The sequence below is a fragment of the Betta splendens genome, chromosome 7, assembly GCF_900634795.4.
Source record: "Betta splendens chromosome 7, fBetSpl5.4, whole genome shotgun sequence".
NCBI lineage: Eukaryota > Metazoa > Chordata > Actinopteri > Anabantiformes > Osphronemidae > Betta > Betta splendens.
Window position 1 is genome coordinate 16,162,122 of NC_040887.2, and position 23,778 is coordinate 16,185,899.

A 23,778-nucleotide genomic window follows, 5' to 3' on the forward strand; every position below is an offset into this window, starting at 1 on the left:
TATATTATATATTATATATATATATATATATATATATATATATATATAGATATATATATAGATATATATATATATATATATATATCCACTTTCCAAGCTTGGGTCCTCTACCAGTAGGCCAGGGAGCTTGAGGGTTCTGCGCAGTATCCTTGCTGTTCCTAGGGTTGCACTTTTTCTGGACTGAGATTTCGGATGTTTTTCCAGGGATCTGTCGTAGCCACTCCTCCAGTTTGGGGGTCACAGCCCCTAGTGCTCCAATCACCACAGGCACCACTGTGGCCTTCACCTTCCAAGCCTTCTCCAGTTCTTCTCTGAGCCCTTGGTACTTTCTCTAGTTTCTCATGTTCCTTTTTCCTGATGTTGACCATCGCTTGGTATTGCCACATCCACCACTACGGCTTTTCTCTGCTCTTATCCACCCACACAATGTCTGGTGGTTCGCCATTACATTCTGTCAGTCTGGATCTGGAAGTCCCACAGGATCTTGGCTCGCTCGTTCCTCTACCACCTTGGGAGGTGTTTCCCACTTTGACCTTGGGGTTTTCCAGTCCATACTCCGCGCAGATGTTCCTGTATACTATGCCAGCCACTTGTTTATGGCGTTCCAGTATGCTTTGCCTGCCAGCCATCTTACACCCTGCAGTTATGTGCTGGACCGTCTCTGGGGCCTCTTTGCACAGCTACACCTTGGGTCTTGTCTGGTGTGGTAGATCTGGGCCCTCTATGGCTCTGGTGCTCAGGGCCTGCTCCTGTGCGGCCAGGATGAGTGCCTCTGTGCTGTCCTTCAGCCCAGCCCTTTCAAGCCATTGGTAGGATTTGTTGAGATCAGCCACTTCAGTTAGTTCCGGTGGTACATCCCGTGCAAGGGCTTGTCCTCCATGATGGTCCCCTCTTCCAGCATCTCATCCTCTTGTTCTCCACTGCCTGAGACATTCACTCGCACGTCATCTGTCGGGGCCTTATCCTTGATGTACTTATGGATCTTGGATGTTTCATCCTGGATAGTGGCTCTCAGCTCACTAGTCCTCGGCCTCCTTCCTTTGCGGCTAGCGTACAGTCTCAGGGTGCTGGATTTGGGTGGAAACCCTCCATGCATGGTGAGGAAGCTTCGTGTCTTAACATCTGTGGTCTGTATCTCTTCCTTTGGCACCTTATTATTCCCGCAGGGTATCTGATCACTGGCAGGGCGTAGCTGTTTATTGCCTGGGATTTGTTCTTGCCATTTGAGCTGGCTTCTTAGGACTTGCTTACTCGTTGGAGGTATTTGGCTGTTGCCGCTTCCTTGTTGCCTGTTCAAGGTTGCTGTTTGCCTGTGGTATTCCAAGGTATTGTAATTGTCCTCAATGTCTGCTATTGTTCCTTCTGGGAGTGAGACCCCTTCTGTGTGGATTACCTTGCCTCTCTTTGTCACCAATCCTCCCACATTTCTCGAGTCCGAATGACATCCCCGATGTCCGAGCTGTAGATCCTGGTGTGTGGATCAGCGAGTCGATGTCCGCTCACTCTGGCGTACAGCTTGATGTCATCCATGTAGAGGAGCTGACTTATGGTGGCCCCGTTCCGGAGTCGGTATCCATAGCCAGTCTTGTTTATTATTTTTGGCTGAGGGGGTTCAGACCTATGCAGAACAGCAGTGGGGACAGGCATCTCCTTGGTATATGCAACATTTGATGGATACTTGGGCAAGTGGCTTCCCATTGGCTTCAAGGGTGGTTCTCCACAACCTCATCGAGTTTGCAATGAAGGCCCTTAGAGTTCTGTTGATGTTGTACAGCTCCAAGCATTCAGTGATCCATGTGTGTGGCATTGAGTCATAGGCTTTCTTGTAGTCGATCCAGGCTGTGCACAGGTTGGTGTGTCGCATTCTGCAGTCTTGGGCGACTGTTCTGTCTACCAGGAGTTGGTGTTTGGCTCCTCTGGTATCCTTATCAATGCCCTTCTGTGCTTCGCTCATGTATTGACTCATGTGCCCACTTATCTTAGCTGCGATGATGCCTGACATGAGCTTCCATGTTGTGGAGAGACAGGTTATTGGCCGGTAGTTGGATGGGACTGTACCCTTTGAGGGATCCTTCATTATCAGGATCGTTCGCCCTTCGGTTAGCCATTCAGGGTGAGTCCCATCCCTTAGCAGCTGGTTCATTTGTGCTGCCAGGCGCTCATGGATTGCAGTGAGCTTCTTTAGCCAGTAGGCGTGGATCATGTCAGGGCCAGGTGCTGTCCAGTTTTTCATACCTGAGACTCTATGTTGGATGTCTGCCACTGTGATAGTCACTGGATTCTGTTGAGGGAGGTTGCTGTGATCTTCCCTCAGATCCACCACGCCTCCCTTTCCCATATACCCTTCCAGTACTGTTCAGTTTCCAGCCTTGGTGGGTCTGCTCTGTTGTTATTACCCCTGCCATTGAGAGTACACTTTCGCAGGTTGTGTTGCGAACAGCCGGTTTATTCGTCTGGCTTCGTTAGCTCTGGTGTATCTCTTTAGGCGGCAGGCCAAGGCTTGTAACCTTTGCTTGGCAGTTTCGAGTGCTTCAGGTATGGTCAAGGTGCTCTGGTCTGGCAGACCTTGTTAGACCGGGCGACGTCTGAGCCGGTATCTCATGTGGTTCATTGTCTCTCATGATATGAGGTAGGCGGTAGCTTGAAGGGTCTTGCACTTCACTTCGCCCTAACGGGGATACGAACCGGGAACCCCCCGCATGCAAGTCCTGTGACTTTACCGATTGAGCTATCCAGCGAGCTATATATATATACTACTACTCAAGTAACCCTAGTCAGAGGGGTTACATGCAAAGAATGTGCGGTGAATGGGAACGGAGAAACCCACATTCAAGACTGACTGCGAAGCAACTAGTAGCTCAGTGTTCCAATATCCACAAACGGCAACTGCTATATATATATATTAGGCTCTGGCGAAAAAAGGCTCTGTTGGAATGCTACTACTCAAGTAACCCTAGTCAGAGGGGTTACATGCAAAGAATGTGCGGTGAATGGGAACGGAGAAACCCACATTCAAGACTGACTGCGAAGCAACTAGTAGCTCAGTGTTCCAATATCCACAAACGGCAACTGCTATCACAACTTGAGATTGATGAGATACAACACAAATGCTACAGCAAGGGGGAGCCAGAACGCCAGGTCAGAGGGGAGGTTCCACCATCTCCCCAATCGGAAATTGGGTACAAAGCCCCAATAAGCACAGATACGCTGAACGAGGCAGCGACTGACCTGAAAGATAAGATCATGCCCAAGAGGTACAGCCAGATGACCATACCTGAAGCACTCGAAACTGCCAAGCAAAGGCTACAAGCCTTGGCCAGCCGCCTAAAGAGATACATCAGAGACAACGAAGCCAGACGAATAAACCGGCTGTTCGCAACACAACCCCGCGAAAGTGTACTCTCAATGGCAGGGTAATAACAGCAGAGCAGACCCACCAAGGCTGGAAACTGAACAGTACTGGAAAGGGATATGGGAGAGGGAGGCATCACACAACAGCAATGCACAGTGGCTGGTGGATCTGAGGGAAGATCACAGCAACCTCCCTCAACAGAATCCAGTGACTATCACAGTGGCAGACATCCAACAAAGAGTCTCAGCTATGAAAAACTGGACAGCACCTGGCCCTGACATGATCCACGCCTACTGGCTAAAGAAGCTCACTGCAATTCATGAGCGCCTGGCAGCACAAATGAACCAGCTGCTAAGGGATGGGACTCACCCTGAATGGCTAACCGAAGGGCGAACGATCCTGATAATGAAGGATCCCTCAAAGGGTACAATCCCATCCAACTACCGGCCAATAACCTGTCTCTCCACAACATGGAAGCTCATGTCAGGCATCATCGCAGCTAAGATAAGTGGGCACATGAGTCAATACATGAGCGAAGCACAGAAGGGCATTAGTAAGGATACCAGAGGAGCCAAACACCAACTCCTGGTAGACAGAACAGTCGCCCAAGACTGCAGAGTGCGACACACCAACCTGTGCACAGCCTGGATTGACTACAAGAAAGCCTATGACTCAATGCCACACACATGGATCACTGAATGCTTGGAGCTGTACAACATCAACAGAACTCTAAGGGCCTTCATTGCAAACTCGATGAGGTTGTGGAGAACCACCCTTGAAGCCAATGGGAAGCCACTTGCCCAAGTATCCATCAAATGTTGCATATACCAAGGAGATGCACTGTCCCCACTGCTGTTCTGCATAGGTCTGAACCCCCTCAGCCAAATAATAAACAAGACTGGCTATGGATACCGACTCCGGAACGGGGCCACCATAAGTCAGCTCCTCTACATGGATGACATCAAGCTGTACGCCAAGAGTGAGCGAGACATCGACTCGCTGATCCACACCACCAGGATCTACAGCTCGGACATCGGGATGTCATTCGGACTCGAGAAATGTGGGAGGATGGTGACAAAGAGAGGCAAGGTAATCCACACAGGAGGGGTCTCACTCCCAGAAGGAACAATAGCAGACATTGAGGACAATTACAAGTACCTTGGAATACCACAGGCAAACAGCAACCTTGAACAGGCAACAAGGAATGCGGCAACAGCCAAATACCTCCAACGAGTAAGGCAAGTCCTAAGAAGCCAGCTCAATGGCAAGAAACAAATCCCGGGCAATAAACAGCTACGCTCTGCCAGTGATCAGATACCCTGCGGGAATAATAAGGTGGCCAAAGGAAGAGATACAGACCACAGATGTTAAGACACGAAAGCTCCTCACCATGCATGGAGGGTTCCACCCCAAATCCAGCACCCTGAGACTGTACGCTAGCCGCAAGGAAGGAGGCCGAGGACTAGTGAGCGTGAGAGCCACTATCCAGGATGAAACATCCAAGATCCATAAGTACATCAAGGATAAGGCCCCGACAGATTGACGTGCTGAGTGAATGTCTCAGGCAGTGGGGAACAGAGGATGAGATGCTGGAAGAGGGACAATCATGGGAGGACAAGCCCTTGCACGGGATGTACCACCGGAACATAACTCAAGTGGCTGATCTCAACAAATCCTACCAATGGCTTGAAAGGGCTGGGCTGAAGGACAGCACAGAGGCACTCATCCTGGCTCCACAGGAGCAGGCCCTGAGCACCAGAGCCATAGAGGCCCATATCTACCACACCAGACAAGACCCAAGGTGTAGACTGTGCAAAGAGGCCCCCAGCACATAACTGCAGGGTGTAAGATGCTGGCAGGCAAAGCATACATGGAACGCCATAACCAAGTGGCTGGCATAGTATACAGGAACATCTGCGCGGAGTATGGACTGGAAACCCCAAGGTCAAAGTGGGAAACACCTCCCAAGGTGGTAGAGAACGAGCGAGCCAAGATCCTGTGGGACTTCCAGATCCAGACTGACAGAATGGTAATGGCGAACCAACCAGACATTGTGTTGGTGGATAAAGAGCAGAGGAAAGCCGTAGTGGTGGATGTGGCAATACCAAGCGATGGCAACATCAGGAAAAAGGAACATGAGAAACTAGAGAAATACCAAGGGCTCAGAGAAGAACTGGAGAAGGCTTGGAAGGTGAAGGCCACAGTGGTGCCTGTGGTGATCGGAGCACTAGGGGCTGTGACCCCCAAACTGGAGGAGTGGCTACAACAGATCCCTGGAAAAACATCCGAAATCTCAGTCCAGAAAAGTGCAGTCCTAGGAACAGCAAGGATACTGCACAGAACCCTCAAGCTCCCTGGCCTCTGGTAGAGGACCCGAGCTTGGAAAGTGGATGAGACCACCCGCGGAGGGTGAGAATAGAGTGTTTTATATATACAGTATATTGCTCTATTACTGTATATTAAATTGCTGCCCACCCTTATCACACTGACATTCTCTGACTATTCAAGAGCATCAGTAAAAATCATGACCTTGTCATTATTTTGTTTGACTACTCTCGTCTGAGTGTAGTTGGGTGTAATGGCTTGTTTAAAAAGCACTATGTGGGTGCATATTATTATTTTACAGATGGAGAGGTTAAAAATTGCTATTAAAATTGCTTATTAATTAATATTAGTGTTAACAGGCCATTTTCTGGCATTCAAGAGGCACTTGTCAGGCGCTTATCAGCCCCCCCCCCCCCCCCCCCCCCCCCCCCCCCCCCCCCCCCCCCCCCCCCCGCCCCCCCCCCCCCCCCCCCCCCCCCCCCCCCCCCCCCCCCCCCCCCCCCTTCTGCTGCTCAAATGGAGTGTGTGCAGCAGGTAGCCACCCCCAAACAACCAGAAAGTGGGCCTTTGATAATAAAAAAAGTGAGCGTTATCTTTGTGTCCTTCTGTCCTAGTAAGTAGAACCAGTTCAAGTCCGTTTGTTCGTACTTGTCAGGTTCTGGTTCTGTTTTCGGTTTTATTTTGTAAGGACTCTGTTCATCAGCCATATATTCATGTTTTGGGTTTCCATTTCCTGTTTTATTTTGGTAGTCTCCCAGTTTCTGTTCTAGCTTCACTTCCGGTTTACGTCACGTCACAGCTGTTCCTGCTTCACCCGGTCATTGTACACACCTGCACTTCATCAGTAATCACTCACCTTGCATTTAACCACCCCTTCTCACACCAGTACCTCGCCAGATCGTTGATTCTATTACCTCATATTCCAGCATTCTCGAGCTCGACTTATTCCGTTGTTGACCCAGTTCCGTACCTCTGACCACCGTTCTCGTCTGATCCCGACCGGTTTTGTAAGTCTTTATCTGTTGCTGAACCCAGCCTGTTTCTGGACCTGTTTTAAACCTGCCGATTCTAGTTGTAAGATCTGAGCCTTTTTGGTATTGACCCACGCCTGTTTCCGGACCCGATTACGCTTCTCCCTTGTGTGCTGCTATACCGTGCTTACCTGTGTATGACTTGGACCTTCTGTGACCTGGATTCTCGCATTAAACACCACTTTGATTATACCGCCCGTCTGCTGCGTTTGCACTGCGCATTTGGGTCCTTTCTCTGCCGTTCCGTGACAGTACCACTTCAGTTCGTAAATGATAATTCTTTTGTGAGCTGCTTAACAAGAGAAATTCCCAGATGTGGGACTTTATTATATATATTATTATAAATATTTTATTATTATTATTATTATATTTATTAAATTATATCAAACTAGAATGTGTTCAATGTTTTTGCTTAAGGAAAGTTTTTTATTAATCGTCAAACATCTGTATAATGTTAGACAGTAGGTAATATATGGCCAACTTTAACTGTAATGTTCTCCAGAAATCTACATTTAAAAAAAATTGCAGACGTCAGGCATCATTCAGGGAAATGTTCTAGGCTTCTCCATCTGCATGTACAGTACGCTGCTATTGTGACAATCAGCACTTCACGCCACTAGAGGCGCTTTTTTGTTGTTTTGCTTTTCTTAATGTCTCTCTTGGTTTTTAAGCTGTTATGTTTTCTGTCTGTGCTGTGTAATTACCGTATTTTTCGCCATATAAGACGCACCCAATTTTAAAGAAGGAAAATCTAGAAAAAAAAGATTCTGAACCAAATACTGTAGTAAAATATTTTATATCAACTGTATATTAACAGCAGTTTAAGAACAATTGTATGCCAAACATGTAACATGAACAGTCAGTAAAGTCAGTAAACAGTGAAAGTGAAAGAACTCACGGTTCAGAACGTTCCACGCATCAGGAGTCACAGATCAGATCTTTTTCGGATCAGTAAAAAAAACAAAAAAAAAAAACAATAACAAGACAAGACGTGGCCTTTCTTATGGCGGTGACCGCGCTCCGGATCTCCGCATTCGCCGTATAAGACGCACCAACTTTTCCCCTTCAGTTTTGGGGAAAAAAAGTGCGTCTTATACGGCGAAATATACAGTAGTTTGATTTCATACACACGTGGTCTTTAAACCTTGCCCTTTTGTTCAGTTTTTGCTGGTGTGTTGCAAGCACGGCAGTTGCAGAGTTTGAGATGTAGAATTTGTCTGTCATTAGGGTTCCTGTCCGTTTTGGTGTCATTCTGTGTTTAGTAAATTAGTTTGGTCGGTAGTGCAGAGATGTATTTAGTTTGTAGTTGTTTTCCTGCATAGCAGTGATTTTTAGCTCTGGCTTTAGTCCTGCTTTGCGGTGAGTTTATGATTTAGTATTGAATATTTAATAAATATATTGCTAATTTCAGCTCTGAGTTGGGGTGCAGCATTTGGGTTCTCCCTCTTCCCTTTTCCCCTGTGACCTGGTCTGCGGATGCAACCAAGGAGACGTGTCCCATTCTCCGTCTCATCAAGCCCCGTCGGTTGGTAACCCGTATGGGGGGTTTGTAAGACCTATAGTGATTGCATGTATATAATTGTTATGAATCAAAAGGTCCAGATTCTTTTATTTTTAGGGTGTTATATTCCTTTAGCTGGATTTCGCTAATGTTTTAGTTATTGTGGATTGTGTGTTACGTCAGCTCTGCACTGAAACAATCGACTTATCTAAACATTACAAGTTGTATTTGAGATGCTACTTTAAACGTACTACAATGTACATTCAAATCAATGCAAGTTGTGCATAATAGAGAAAATACCTTAAGTTAGAATAAAAATTATATATGCCTAATATTTTTGCAATGTACTTTTGCACCTGACATTTATTAGAGAGAGAAACTCACACATTTTTAGAGAAAAGCAGCAGCTTATTTTCTGGAGAAATCAAAACAAAATTGGAAATAGTTAAAAAGAAATCTACTGGAGATCATCAGTATGATAAGCCATCTCAAAATTTTACCAGCATGCCAGCATGGAGTGGATCAGACTACTTACCAATAAGACATATTGAGTAGGAGTCACAGCCTTCTCCCATTGTTCACAGATTCCTGTTATTTCCAGTTATTGACATGCAGACTCTGCAGATTGGTCAAACCCCTATGAATCCACAGGATCTCCCCACATATCACAAGCCACTGACAGACAAGACAAGAATAAACATCTCCTCCACTCCTTTACGCTCTTGTGCCTTGTGGAACCTTAAAGTTCTTTGTTAAACATAAGATCCTGAGACCTAAATGGCAGTAGTAACTCTTTGATAACCAAATGCTTGATGGCCCCTCCAGGAACAACTTGCAGCCAAAAGGCAACATCTCATCATTAGAAATTTCCCACACATGACACAAAACAAAACAAAATTTTTGTTGTATCTTGCCTCCTACCCAGACACCACCTCTCACCTAAATGCAAGTATTATAGGCAGATCAGAGGTTTAATCAGTTATTTTTTTGCAGTCTTAAATAAAGATAAGACATACTTTATTGATCCCCTTGGGGAAAGTGATTATTGATCTTTTTTTTCACAGCAGTCATTTCATAAAGTGTTTTCCCAAAAACATGAATGCACATTATGCATAACAGTGAATAATGTGAATAGTAAAAGTGATTATTGTAAAATACACCTGTACAAACACGCCTCTTACAGTATCTTTAAATTCACTCATGTTCTCACATTTTTTTTCCGAGCCTCTCTTTTATTGTTTATCTAAACCTGTGCAGCCCACTTTCACAAAGTGAAACTCATTTGTCTGTCTTCAAATGCTAATAGACACACATAACAAATGTCACTCAGAGTTATCTTTCTTACTCATATCAGTGTATAATTAAAACAACACTGTCCTTAATAAGGTGTCAGAGGTGATAACACAGGGCACTGATAACACTTTAAAGACACACACACAAATACACATGGATGCACCTAATCACTCCCTTGTTACCAAGCAACAATAGAGTTATAATGGAGTGGGCAGAGGGACCATCAGGCAAAAACTAATTTCCAAGTATAGGGAATACTAATACTCAGATTGCTCAGTGTCCTTTCTTAAGTAGGTTATTGCCATGATTTACTTATTATTATAATTAAGCTGTTTCTCTACATTAGAGAAGCTTCTCTATTATATTTTAAACTATTAGTACACTATATTTAGAGTGTTTATGAGTGTTTTCATATTAATAATAGATTCATAAAGCAATGGCTACTTGTACTGTAAGTAAGATGTTTTAGTTACAGACTATACAACATTGCAAATTGACTGTGCAGTTCCTCTTAGCTCTAAAGCGTTTAGATGTATTTTGGCTTATTGTTTTGGTTTGTATGTGCTCATTGTCACTGTTCTAACACTTTTGTAAATACAGACTCTAACAAACATCACTGTTATAGCTCTCTGTAAAACACAGCCACTTATTTCATTATGGAGTTACTTGAGCGCAAATACTATAAAGCTAAACGAAGAGTGAATATTGGACATGCAATCACTGAGTGGCCATAAAGTGACTGATAAGGTTGCTCCATAACAGCTGGATGTGTAAATAGGAAATAGCTTGTTGCCACAGCAGCTATAAAGAGACAAAGTAAAAGCCAACTTTATAGCCTTTGTTCATGTAAAAAAATCTCATTAAAAATCTCATTTACACTTCTAACTACAGTAATATATAAGAATCAATTTAAGTAATAGAGCTTCTTAATATCTTGTTTTGTTCATTCAAATTGTTTATGTAAGGACAGTAATAAAAAAGACATATTATAGCATATGGTACCACCTGTCTAAATATGTGGCCAATATTTATTGTTATTATTGTTTTTTGATTTCCCATAAGACTTTAACTGTGACAAGATAAATGTCAGAACTCCAGGAGAGAGTTAAGGGTCACAGTTAGTGGAGGTACATCTAAACAAGAAGAAGGACAAGAAGTGAATATCAAAACAAACGCAATTCAATCCATTCATCCATTTTTGACTTCCTCCAGCTCTTCCGGTGGGACCCCAAGGCGTTCCCAGGCCAGCAGAGCAACATAGTCCCTCCAGCATGTACTGGATCTTCCCCAGGGAGGCGTCCAAAAGGTGTCTAAAACAGCTGCCAGAGCCTCCTCAGCTGGCTCCTCTTAATGTGGAGGAGAAGTGACTCTTCTCCGAGCTCCTCCCAGGTGATAGAGCTCCTTACCCTATTTTTCAGAGTGCGTCCAGCCACCCTTCGGAGGAAACTCATTTAGGCCGCTTGTATCCACGTTCTTGTCCTTTCGGTCATGACCCAAAGCTCATGGCTATTACGGAGGGTAGGAACGTAGATTGCTATCCCTTCACCATGACGTCTCTGCACACCAAACACATTACTGCAGCCGCTGCACTGATCCAACTGTCATTCTCACGCTCCTTCCTTCCCTCACTTGTGAACAACATACTTAAACTTCTCTAATTGGGGCAGAAGCTCCCCTCCAACCTGGAGAGAGCAAATCACCTTTTGCCGGTCGAGAACCATGGCCTGAGACTTAGAAGAACTGGTTCTCATTCCAGTTGCTTTGCACTGAGCTGCTAACCATCCCAGCACACGCTGGACATCCTGGCCCAATAAAGCCAACAGGGCAATGTCATCCGCAAAAAGCAGAGATAGAATCCTGTGATCCCCGAACCAGATCCCCTCCATCCCCTGGCTGTGCCTTGAAATTTCCTAGAAAAACATGGTCCAGAGCTGTGAGTTAAAGATCCCTCTGACAGAGGGTTCAGCCAGACGTTCCCGACAGACCCTCACAATACGTTTGGGCCTGCCAAGTTGTTCCACCCTTCTTCCTGGCCAGCAGATCCTACTCACCACAGATGGTGATTAGTTGACAACTTCAGCCCATCGCTTCACCCGAGTCCAAAACATATGGCTGAAGGTCAGATGACACTACAAAGTCTATCAGCCGGTACTGCTCAACCTCCTTCACAAGCTCAGGCTTCTTCTCCTTCAGTGACATAACATTCCATGTCCCATTAGCCAGATATGTTGTCCAGAGATTGGGTCTGAGGATCCCGCCTTCGACTGCTGCCCAATCTACTATGCACCAGCCCCCTACGGCTCCTCCTGCGAGTGGTGGGTCCACATGAGGACAGTCTCATATTGTTCCTTCGGCCTTCGGGGAATAGGCACCAGGTGCTCGCATGCGAGCCCCAACCCCGGGCCTGGGTCCAGGGTGGGGTTGCGCCAGGTCCTCCTTTTGTCCTTGGTATTATAGTTTATTTGATGAAATTTTTATTATTTTTATAATTTTATTTTAAGGTCAGGTTGCTCCTTGTGAGGTACAGTAGATTTTGTGAAACATTATAATTTATTTTTTGGATTCACGCCTTCATCAACCTTGTCCTGACTGTAAACATGTATCCTCTTCCTTTAATTGAGCCCAATTGAAGTGTTATTGAGATATAGAGGTGGGAGAGTAGTAGGACGGGGAAGACGGCAGCATCTGCTGGCAGTGGCGGCTGATGACAAAGAAGCATAATAAGATGCCACTGTTCTTTTAAACAGGTGTGTCCTTGTCAAACGAAGTACAACAAGAAACAGAGAGCCAAGCCAGACAGCCTGCTTGACCACCCGACCGCATTTACAATCTCAGCTCTGCTCCACTTATCGGAGCAGCAGAACAACCAACCGAGAATAAAAAATGTAATAATGTAAAGCCAGTTTACTCTTTTAGATATACAGTACCTGTCTTTGCCAACCGTGGCAGTGTTGAGGTGTCTAATGTTACCTATTCTGGGTAGTCATGCAAACATCACTAACTAGTTTGTAATTCCTATTTTACTTGATGTCAAATCAAATTGGCATGTGTGATGGCTTTATTCATTTTATTTAGAAAAACAATTACATCATATTTACCATTAGAGAGAAAACATTCACTCATCCTTTGTTTGTGACTCACATTAATGAGTGATGAGTATGATGAGTCCACAAATTCAGTTATACAGTAGTTACTTCAGCTATAGTATAATAAAAGAGTCTTGTCATAATCACTTATCAATAAATATGACTGATGATTACATTATATGCAAATTTGATAAAGAGTTTGCAATAATTGTTCTATGAAGAGCTCCATTGGCCATGAGCAGAAAAAAAGTCCTTGCTTCCTCAATGAAATATGATAAAAAAAATTGTCTGACATTTAGATTTGTGTCTAATATTAAATCTTCATCTTTTGGTCCCCACCTACAGTAAGTGTGCAATTTCTGCTTTTTAAAATGTAATGACCCTCTCCCATATACTGGCCACAAAAGAAATTATGTTTTTCTCAGTTGCATTTAGATTTTCCAGCCCAGGGCAAAGGGTTTATTCAGTGACACTGATAGATTTTGCGCTTGTGTTGCCTGCACACAGACAGCCTCATGTATTGACAAATATTTTGGATTAGTAAAACAACAGAATCTAAATGGAGTAAACTAGAACAAGAAATCTGTAGGCCAGACCCCTACACCCAATCCAGATCATCAGCAGGATGAAGTTTGGGCCCACAACAGATTACTGAACAACCTTTCTAGGCATTTTGTTTTCTTTAATCTACCTGTCAACCTTTAAATGTCTGTCCATCCGTCTCCAAACTCTCCAGTCACTCTGCATCATATTCAGTGTACTAAGCAAATAAATATCATAATGTTTTATTTTGCAGCAGGAACTGGGTTAATTGCTGCATTGTAATGGAAGAAGTGAGGAAATACAGAGAGGGAGCAAAAGAGAGACATCTAGATCTAAAGGTAACCAAGAGCCAATGCATATAAAAGTATATAAATATCCAATAAGAAAAGTTATTTAATCAATGAATAATCAACTATAATATAATGTGAATGATAATAACATAACAACAACTACTATCATTGATTTTATTTAATCCATCCATCCATTCATCCATTTTCCATACTGCTTAATCCCATATGCGGGGTTCTATAGCCTAACCCAGCTGGCTATGGGTGAGAGGCAGCTATAGTGAGTATGAGTATCGAAAATTAGGAGGGGTAGATTGGGAAATCCTGTCTAGTACTGTACCTCTCTGCAGACTAATGGTTTGAACATTTGTTCTAACTGTTGCATTTGCTGAACTTTGGATCTGGTACATACTTTGGAGTATGGCTAACAAAAACTTACAGTTTACAATGGCTGAGTCTAATTTAAGTTTGGTGACATAATCAATTAATTTGGTTTTGTTTCTTGACTGTCTCCTTTTTAATAAAACCTGTTTGAGTGAATTGCATATTGGGTAATGTTCCCTATTTTTCTACCATGCACTTTGATTATTTTGATTATTTTTAGGTTTACATTTAAGTATGTTCTGTAACTTGATGGGAGTGTGGGATCATTTCCTGGCTTTCGGAGCAGGTTTATAAAGGCCAAATTCATGTTTGTGGGTAATGAACCTTGCTGTTTACCTTCAACTATCATTTTGTATAAGCTGGGTGCCAGCATGGTCCAGAATTCCTTATAGATCTCAGCTGGCAAATTATTTGGCCCTAGAGCTTTTTTATTTGGCAGCTCATGTAGTTCAGCAAGCAATGAGTCCAGAATTGTAGCTTTGTTTTTTGTTTAACTTTTGCAGTTTGCAGTTCCAATCTATTTAACAATGTTTCTATGGCTAAGGTGGATGGATCTATTTGTGATGTACTATGTATAAGTTTGATAAAATACTTTAAATCATTATTTAGTTCATGGGGATCATGAGTGACGAGTTAAGGCGAAGCCAATACATCTCATGCACACTCTCTTACACATTAGCCACTGACCTGGCACTCCAGCCACTCGTTTTGAAACACACACAAAAAAAGGAAAGTCTAAACTTGGGCTGGAGGCCAAAGCCATCGCTGGTTAAGTTATTAGCTTCATTATTGCAGTGGAAATGTCACTCTGGCTTGATATAAAAGTGCAAAGACACACCCAGGAAATACTAATCAGACTTTACTACTTTAATACTAATGCTGCTGCTGCTGCTGCTGCTGCTGCTGCTGCTGCTGCTGCTGCTGCTGTTGTTGTGAGTGCCCCTACCTCCTGACAGCACTTGTGTGTAGGTGTGTTGGTACTTGTGTTTGATTTTACTGGCTAGAAATGAACAACTCCTACTTCACAAGTAGTTTTCAGAGACAATAATAAAAAGCCTTCAATACAAATGGAAAACATTTGGGCAGCATTATTCAGCATTATAAAAATGCATATAGTATTATACAGTAGCTGTGCCAGTATAAAACATGCAGTGAGATCCTCCTTTGTTCCTGATTTGTTTCTACCTACCACTGTTTTTTTTCCTTCCTTTCAACCTTCTCATTGTAACCATAATTTTTGCTCTGAATAACATGCCTCCAGCTAATTTTCTTCCTTCGCCTGTTCGTTCAGACCAACTTCATTTCTGTGCCACGTTTCACACCTGCAGTGAATACAGCCTGTGTCTTCACCTGTCGCTACAATTGCTTTCATGTGTCTTTTCTCACCTTGTAATGCCCTGTGTCCATTTCTCTGACCTCGACACGCACCAAGCTGTTGTCCATCTGCTCTGTTTTTGTGTCGTTTGCACTCAACAAAAAACATGAAGGCAGTTTCCTGTGAAAGACAGCCTGAGCTGGAACGACCCAGCAGCTTCCTTCTCTTGTCTACGCATTTGTGTTGCTATCAGCACTGATTGTACTTTTTGATTGTTTGCTGGTACAGAGTAGTATGTGTGCTATAATTCAGTAATGTTTCCTGACAATAAAGGTTCACTACTGTGAACTTTTGCTTTCCTAATTTTTTTTCACTCTCTTGAACAATATCTCAAGTATTCTGCATCTGCTTGTTACTGTGCTTTATTAAAGCATTATTACATTCATACTGAGTGAAACATTCAAATCCAGTATGTCGTGTTGCACTGTTTCATGGAATTAAATACTTGTGATAGTGATTCAATCTGACACAGTAACCATGGAATTATTTGGAATCTGACTTGATTTTAACAGGAACGTTAGTGGGTTATGCAGCAACTCCCTGCACATCATTACTGGATCACCAAAGATTTTAAGCATTCTTGAGTATGATTTCTTAAACGTCTTTTGAGAAGGTCCTAAAGAATTATTTTAACCTTTTTTAAACCATTAAAGAGGAGAAGTGTCTTTAAACTGGAGATTCTCTGGAGGAACTGCAACTCACATTAAAATTGTCAGGGCGTTGTAGCTGACGGACCCACATGCACAGCACAGCACAGCTTGAAGTTGGTAAAAGAGAGTTTATTGCGAAAACACAGAGTCCAGATCAGGCAGGGTCATACACAGGTGGTCAATACGTAGCAATACAAAGGAGTAGGCAGAATCGGCGTCGGGGACAGGCAAGGTTCGTTATCAAGGCTCAAGATTACAGTACCGTTCCGTCAGAGGCAGGGTCGTCATCAGGTAAGCAAACACGGTCGTTAACGGACAGGATCAGAGGCCAAGGCGTACAACACAGACAAGGGTTAGACAGGATCGGCGTCAGTGGTCAAAACAAGGTACAAGATAGCAAGGCTAGGCTAGGAATCAGAACGCTGGAGTGTGGTGAATGTCACGCAACAATCTGGCAAGGTACTGGGGTGAGAGGTGGTGCTTAAATACTAGGTGAACTGATTACTGATGAAGTGGAGGTGTGGATAATGACGGTAGAAGCAGGGAACAGCTGTGACATGACGTAAACAGGAAGTCCTTTCAGAATAGTAGCCGAAGTGAAACCAAGTCGTGACAAAAATGAGATGAGAAGGTGCCACAGCTAGATACTAGATACTAGATACTGATGTTTGCAGTTGGGGGGGGGTCTTCTTTTGTATTTTGACCCATCTTTTACCTCCTGTCTTACTAAAGGTTACTGGAACCAGTCCTAGGTATTACGATACTGGGTTAGCACTTTGTGACTTTGGACAGGTAACCAGTCACTTACAGGGCCAGAGAAGCACTCACACTCACCAACAAAATTAGAGAGAGCCTGAAGGAACCTATAGAAACACAATTAGCCATATCTGTCCAAGCTTGAGCAAGACGCTAGCTGGCTGCCCACCCATTTCCTCAGGGGATGGATGAAAATGCAGAGATTAATGTCCTCAATGTCGGATCAATAAAGTTCAATTAGATAAATTATTCCTCTTTAACTTCATCCACCACTGTGAGACACAGTTAGCCTCAAACCCACACAGTGCCCAGCCCTCAAATCACCTGAACTAATCGTCAGGATAAATAAACCATGTGCAGAGCAGAACAACGTGGGTTATTTTCAGACCCACTGTGCTTCCCTCATCCCCAGTCCGAAATGTCTTCATAAAAAGCGTTTCCCCCTCTCAGGCCTGGACAAATAGAGCGTGCTTGAGTTGCATTACTGATCCGTCTAGAAACCAGCTGGAGTCATGGAGACGTGGTAGTTCACCCTTTAACATCATGGGATAAAATATCTTGAGGCTTTAAGATGAGCAGATTGTTTGTGGTTCATGCAGTGGTTAATACACTTCACAGAAAATAAGCACGAGACTATTAGCATTTTAAAACAAGTGATTCCTGATTGCAGATTTTTACCCCCCCCCCCTGTATGCCTTTTTTATTTTTTCATCCTTTTAGTCTTTTTCACATGCACTTAATGCTGCAAACATTTGCGAACGAAAGCATTTTTCTGTACCAGTGATGAAGTAAGCAATCAGGAGACACAAAATGATATTGGTAAATGGAGAATAAAGAAAATAAATGTGTTTCCACCCACCTGGTTCATGCACATAAACCAACCAAACCAACCAAAAAATGTTCCTAATTGGATGAATGATTGATCAGTGCAAGTCATGTATCAATAAAATCAAATCATAAATGACAGTTAATAGTGACTTAAAGTTAAATCAGTTTGAGATTACATTATGTAACAAAGTTTCCTTAAATGACTTTAAAATACACATACAAATATCAAAGGGTTATTTTGCAGGGATTTAATGGAGTTGACGTCTTAATAAAGTTACCGTTTTGAAATACACTTGACATAGTTTTACTTCATCTCTCTTGCCGTATTTGGCAGTAGTACTGCTGACAGATGGTTTTCCTGTACACGATTACTCTCCATTATGAGCTCAGGTTGTTCACCTGCTGATGTGGGTAATGTGGTTACTCTGTCCTTCAATGATTCTTTGAAGGTGGTATAAACAATAAATATCCCTTGTTTAACAATATAGTGCAGATATTAATTTAAAGTGTGTTCATATACTGTGTTTATCACAGTCGCAAAACACACATGGTGTGTCCTCTTCCTATTTGTTCCTATCCTTCTTTGTCAAGTGTGTTATATGTTTGCTTTATCCAGGGCTCTTTAATTTTGGGAAGGAAAGGAGGGATGTCTGCAAGCAAAGAACACTACTGTAAGAAAGGGACTTCAGAAGGTGAATGAGGAAAGGGGAGAGAAGACAAGAAAGCATAATGACGATTGTCATGCCTGTGGGGGTCGATGGGAGCAATGCAGTGTGCAGGGGCTTACATCAAGGAGGAATGCAGGAAACTGCCCAATAGGAAGGTCCAATGGGAGGTGGAGAAAAAAAGCAAGCGCAAACACCATGAATAAGAGGTGACATAACTTTGCTAACTCAGCGCAGGACGATGTGACAGGTTATGAAGCCAGAAAAAGAAGTGCAGTTGTGCTGAGGCACAGGCCACTGGGTGGTGTGGATGGTGTCTTTGCTTCACATCTGTTGTTTCAGGCTATAAAACCCAGAGGAAAGGAGGCTAAGAATATTTTTTGCAGAGGGAAGGATAGGTTGTTTTCCTCTGAAGAGAGGGGCTCCAGCTCCCAGCACGATCCAGACTTGTCTCAGAAAGGTGAGCTGATTATCACCTTTGAGGTTTGCTTTTAAAGGGTTCACATTGAGGCTAAAGTCCATCACTGTGTGAGCGTTACACCAGTCAAAGCTTATTCGTGGAACTACATTTGCTGCAATTGTGCAGTGAAAACATCACAGTGCAGAAATAATACAGTACTTTACAGGAGTCAAGGGAGCAGAATGGGGGTTTACATGTTATATATTTATTAGAGGTAGCAGCAGTTTCAATATCAGCCTGCTGAATCTTCTAGGCAAAGTTAATCCATCACTATAAACACCTAGGCAGTTTTAGATTTATACAGTACAACAAGTGCAAATGCTAAAAGTCCGCTATTCCCCCACCAGCGAGCTGAATCCTTTCTTATCTGAGCCTCAGCATGTCTGAGGCGTTCCTTATTTTGTCTACAAAATCTACAAATTCATGTTGCCTGCTTAAGACATGACAGCAGCAATCAGAGTACAGAAATTATAGCACAACTGTCTTGATAGCAGTGCGCTGAGAGCTGTGCAAACACACTGTACTCCCCCGGTGGCGCTAACAACGTCTGAGCTCGACAAATGAAAAAAGGCGAAGCATCAGACCAAGAGGAGCAATCGCCAGAGTGTAACTCTTGCTTTGTTCTGCTTAACTGGAGTTCACTGGCAAGTGGGTTTTTAAAGAAGCACACTTTGCTGTCTTTTACAGGAGTACCTCAGAGTCCAATTAGCACTAATAATTCTCCTTGACTGTTGAGTAGCAGAGGGGAGGCACTGGGCGCTTGTGATAACTCCACAATAACTGCTGGAGCCATTTATCCACTTCTCAGAGTTTCTCTCTGAGTGAAAGGACACACTGCGCTGATCTAACGTTACATTGTTTCATACAACATATTAATTAATTAACCAAAAAGTACTGCTTCTCCTGCTAGGAAGCTGTGTGTGCTAAATATAAAGCTAGAGCTCACAGCTTAGTTTAGCATAATGACAGCTATCATGCGTCATAAAGCAAATATAGATCAGTCAGAACACAAACAAAGTGAGACAATGCAGTCCAGAAAAAGTAGAGTTTGCTCTGATGGTGGTGTCACATTCATATGCAGAATTAAATTTACCTGAAGAGTAAACTAGAATACTAGACTACTAGAATTAAAGAGTATAAATGTTTAACATTAAAACATGTATGAACTGGTTGCCTGGCACCAATTAAATTTGTTAGTTTAAGTTAAACTGATAGTTCAAAAAGGTGTTTTTCTGTCTGCTAACTTATTATGTGCAGTGATAATCCACTTTTCAGAGGGAGGACAGCTCATCACTGCTACTGTGTAAAAAGTACCCAAACTTTCATCTGGAAGTTTTTTAGAATTAAACTTGCCATTGAGCAAAACACTACATCATCTGCATTAGATAATGACTCAAAAAAAGAAACAGTTGATTATATAACTAATGTGCGTAAAAATGGTTATTTGTTGCAATTTTGCAATGTTATTGTTATTGTTTTAAATTAAAATGCTTGAAAATCTGGTTCTGAAATGTTCTATTGGTAATTGTAAGTGGTTATTTTCTGTTTTTTCTGTTGGTAATTGTAAGTGGTTATTTTTTGGTCAGCAAATGTTTTGATTAGAGAGCATAATTGGGTGATTTCCTCTGTTTCCAGTCTGTGTGCTATAAGGAAGGCTCACCAGCTCAGGAGGAAATATTAGCAGAGGAAGAGCCAAAAAATGATTACAGTTAGTACGGTTTGGAAAAGACTTTCCTGAAGGAATCGTACAAAAGTGGAATCATTTCGTGAAATATTTTCATGAAACTTAACAATCGTGACTCTGTATTCTAATAGCAAACATGCTGAAGTAGTTCCTTATCAGCCAATTCTATTCTTTTGATCTTCTCACAGAGAACAGTCAGAAGGGACAAACCTCTTTCCTTATTCATCAAGCACTTTGCAATGAAACAATGAAAAGTGTAACAATGCAATACATCAAAGACAGTCTTCAAAGGAAGTGCCTTTTCCAGTTTTCTGAAGCTGTGCGCTGATGGAGATAACAAAGGAAATTCGAGAGGAGAGAAATAAAGACCTTAAACCCCTCCGGGGAAACACCTCTCTGCTGCCACTATGTTCTGGCCACATGCAATTTCCTCAAGACTGCACTGCTCTTCAAAGAGATGAGAAATTGCTTGCAGTAAAGAGCTAAGGGGGGGGGGGGCAGATCCTGACTAGAGAGTCACATAAATTAACTACTACATAAATTATCCATCCCTCTCAAATTAGAAGAAAACACGGAAAGGTCAATATGAAGCTTAAGTGGGTGTTTGGACTGCACGCATATATCAAACAGCGACAGTATTTACATGGTTAAACTGTGTGCAGTTCATATTCATATTAATATCTAATTACTTAGGCAGCACTAATCCAATGTTTGCCAGTGTGTGCTCACATAATGATGTCCTGAGTGGTAAAGCTCATTACTTTACTACTGCAACATTAAGGTGAAACAGAACAACAATTTTCACTCAGTTCAACAAAATGTTTGGAGAATTCTATATTTCCATTTCCCTTTGAGGACAACAAACCAGCCTCAGTGCGTGTCTGTGTGCAGTGTGAGTGAAGACACGCTTCTGTCAAAATGAAGCAACTGCAAACAGCACTGCTGGTTTAAGGGTCTGCAGCAAACAAGGCCTGACTCTGTTTTCAAATGGCAAACTTTGAATATGGCTTAACTTAATGGACTTTAACTGAAGGACTTTTTTTGACTATTTCTGTAACTTTCCAAAAATGACAACCTGACATTTGCACCCACTTTATGCAGTGACTCACCAGCTGTGTGTAGGTGAGAAAGAAACCGAGTACTTTACTGTACTGTACTGGCAGTGCTGACTATACTGCACTGCATTCTCTAAGTCTGTGTTTTGCAACTAAATGGAAGTGTTTTTGCAGAGGTCTCATAAAATCAGGTGTACACAATCGCTTGTACACTTAACTTCACTGATTTCCAACATGTTCGGACAGTTCACACACATTATTTCTAGTGTCGGTGACATTAGCGTTCTGTGAAACTTCACCTTTTCCAGTCTCTTCCCTAGATCTGACAGTCACAAACAACCAGTCCCTCTCACCTCGCTCCCACACCACCCTGCTCATGTGTTTATGTAACTTACTCAGTACTGCACATTCCTGCTGTTCTCTGTCAGATCTTCTTACTTCAGTCACCTGAACCTTTACATTTGTGCCTGGTTTTATTCATTTATGCCCTTGCTCCTTGTAGTTGATCCTAGTTGATCTGTTAACTCTGTTTTCCCCTCCAGGTCTGTCAAGAAGAGGCAGCAGTTTTGAGAATGGAATGGAAAAAAATAGTTGATGTGTTGTAGGCTGATTGATTTAGCTTAAGTAAATAAACCAAGTGAGGCAATACATACGTCACCTCAAGTGAGTGGCCCTCCTATTTTACCACATATGGCCCTTGGTGAAAACAGTTTGGACAGCCCTGCTTTAGTCAGATGGATCAGCATTATAGTTTTCACTTTGACAGGAAGGATTTCGGTGTCGTTCTGTGGAGCACCTAATACGGATCCAGTCTGTCTGTTACATTCATGCTGCTGCCCCAGCAGACCACAGCGTAAAACACTGGCCACCACAGACTCATAGAACATCCTCAGCATGGAGCTGCAGATGTTAAAGGACCTGAGCCTCCTCAGGAAGTACATCCTGCTCTGAGCCATCTTGTTCACAGCTGAGGAGTTCTTTTTCCAGTCCAGTTTACTGTCCAAATAAACTCCCAGTTATTTGTACTTAGTCACCACCTCCAACTCTCCCTTTTTATTAGTGAAAGGGGTCACAGCACTCCCAGATTTCCTTAAGTCTATCACCAGCTCCTTCTGGTGCTGGTGTTCACCACTCCCTGATACTCTGTGATGTTACTCTGAGTTAAACAAAATGTTGCTGCAGTGCTTAACTTGTGGGAGCCAAAATCTGTACCTACTTAACCTACTTAAAAACAAAGGAATACTACAGTAACTAACTGGTTCACGGTCTTCATAATCCAGTCTTTGTTGTTCTGTCATGGATGTTAATTCAGCTTCTTCCACACCAATGCAGATGTCCCCTTGGAATTAACAGGAATTTTGCTGATAAAAAAATTCCATAAAGCTGTCTCCACTTTGTTTAGTGAGACTGCTGAGCACAATGATCAATGATCTGCTCTAAAGTAAAGACCACATCTGATGCCAGTAACTATTGGCAACCACGTCTGGATGCATCAGCAGCTGATTTATTCCACATTTCTCAGGGTATAATTTTGGAGGACCTCACTGCCATTGCGTGTAATGAATACTGAGCACTGTGTTTTGGAGTAGATGTCAGAGTTTGTCCCTCCGTCCTCCGGTGGCGCTGTCATGTTCGTATTGTCTGATGTCTGTTATTATGACATGATTTCCTGTTCCTGTTTCTGTCCGATAATCATTATCATTACTCACACCTGTCACCGTTGTATGTGTATTTAAGGCTCCCCTTCTTTAGTGATGCTGAAATTGAAGCCTTGTGAAGCACCAAGCAACTTTGACGCAGTTGGGCTGAAATCGACATATTGCTTGAAACCATTTGTCACAGACAAACCATCGTCATCTGCTAGTTGTGTGTGAGAACTGAATCAGAGCAAACTGACCATCAAACCCTCACTAATATTTTATTCTGAAATAAAAGTTATTTAATCAAAGGTGTGTAATAGTGTTTCTCTGTGGATAATAATATATCAGTAGCCTGATGTGGCAAATGTCTTTGATAGTCAGATGTATTTGGTGCTTCTGCAACTTAATTTTTTACTAAATTGAGACAACATGTTTGTCATTTTGTTACATCAAAGACTTTTATTTCAAACTTTTATTTCAAAATTGTTTCCACAGAACATGACTTTGGTCTGTTTTAAACAGCTTTGGAGAAGAGCCGTTCGCACGGCACTGATGTCTGACTATTAAAGATAGTTTTATTGGAATTGTGACTTCACAATGACATAACATGACAATCACTCCACTCTTTTTGTGCCTTGTCTGTCACATGTTTAGGTTTGATTGTTATTTATTTTTTTTCCTAGTAAGGGAATTTGAGTTTGTTTTACTAAATGTCTAACAAAAAAATCATATGTTCATACTGCGTACAATTTATGTTCTCTTGGTGATGAAAAAGAAAAAACCTTAACCTCAGTCCTGAGCCCGAGAGAATAACAATAACAACCAACCTCAACCTTTTGTTGCTTTCGCTGAGCATTAGTTGT

At 42.6% G+C, this 23,778-nt stretch overlaps 1 protein-coding gene across 1 annotated transcript in view; it reads right to left on the bottom strand.

Annotated features, from left to right (window-relative positions):
* The window catches only part of LOC114858575 (acid-sensing ion channel 1A-like), a 196,032-nt gene that overhangs the window by 167,631 nt on the left and 4,623 nt on the right, over positions 1-23,778 (bottom strand). The gene's annotated exons all lie outside the window — the stretch shown is intronic.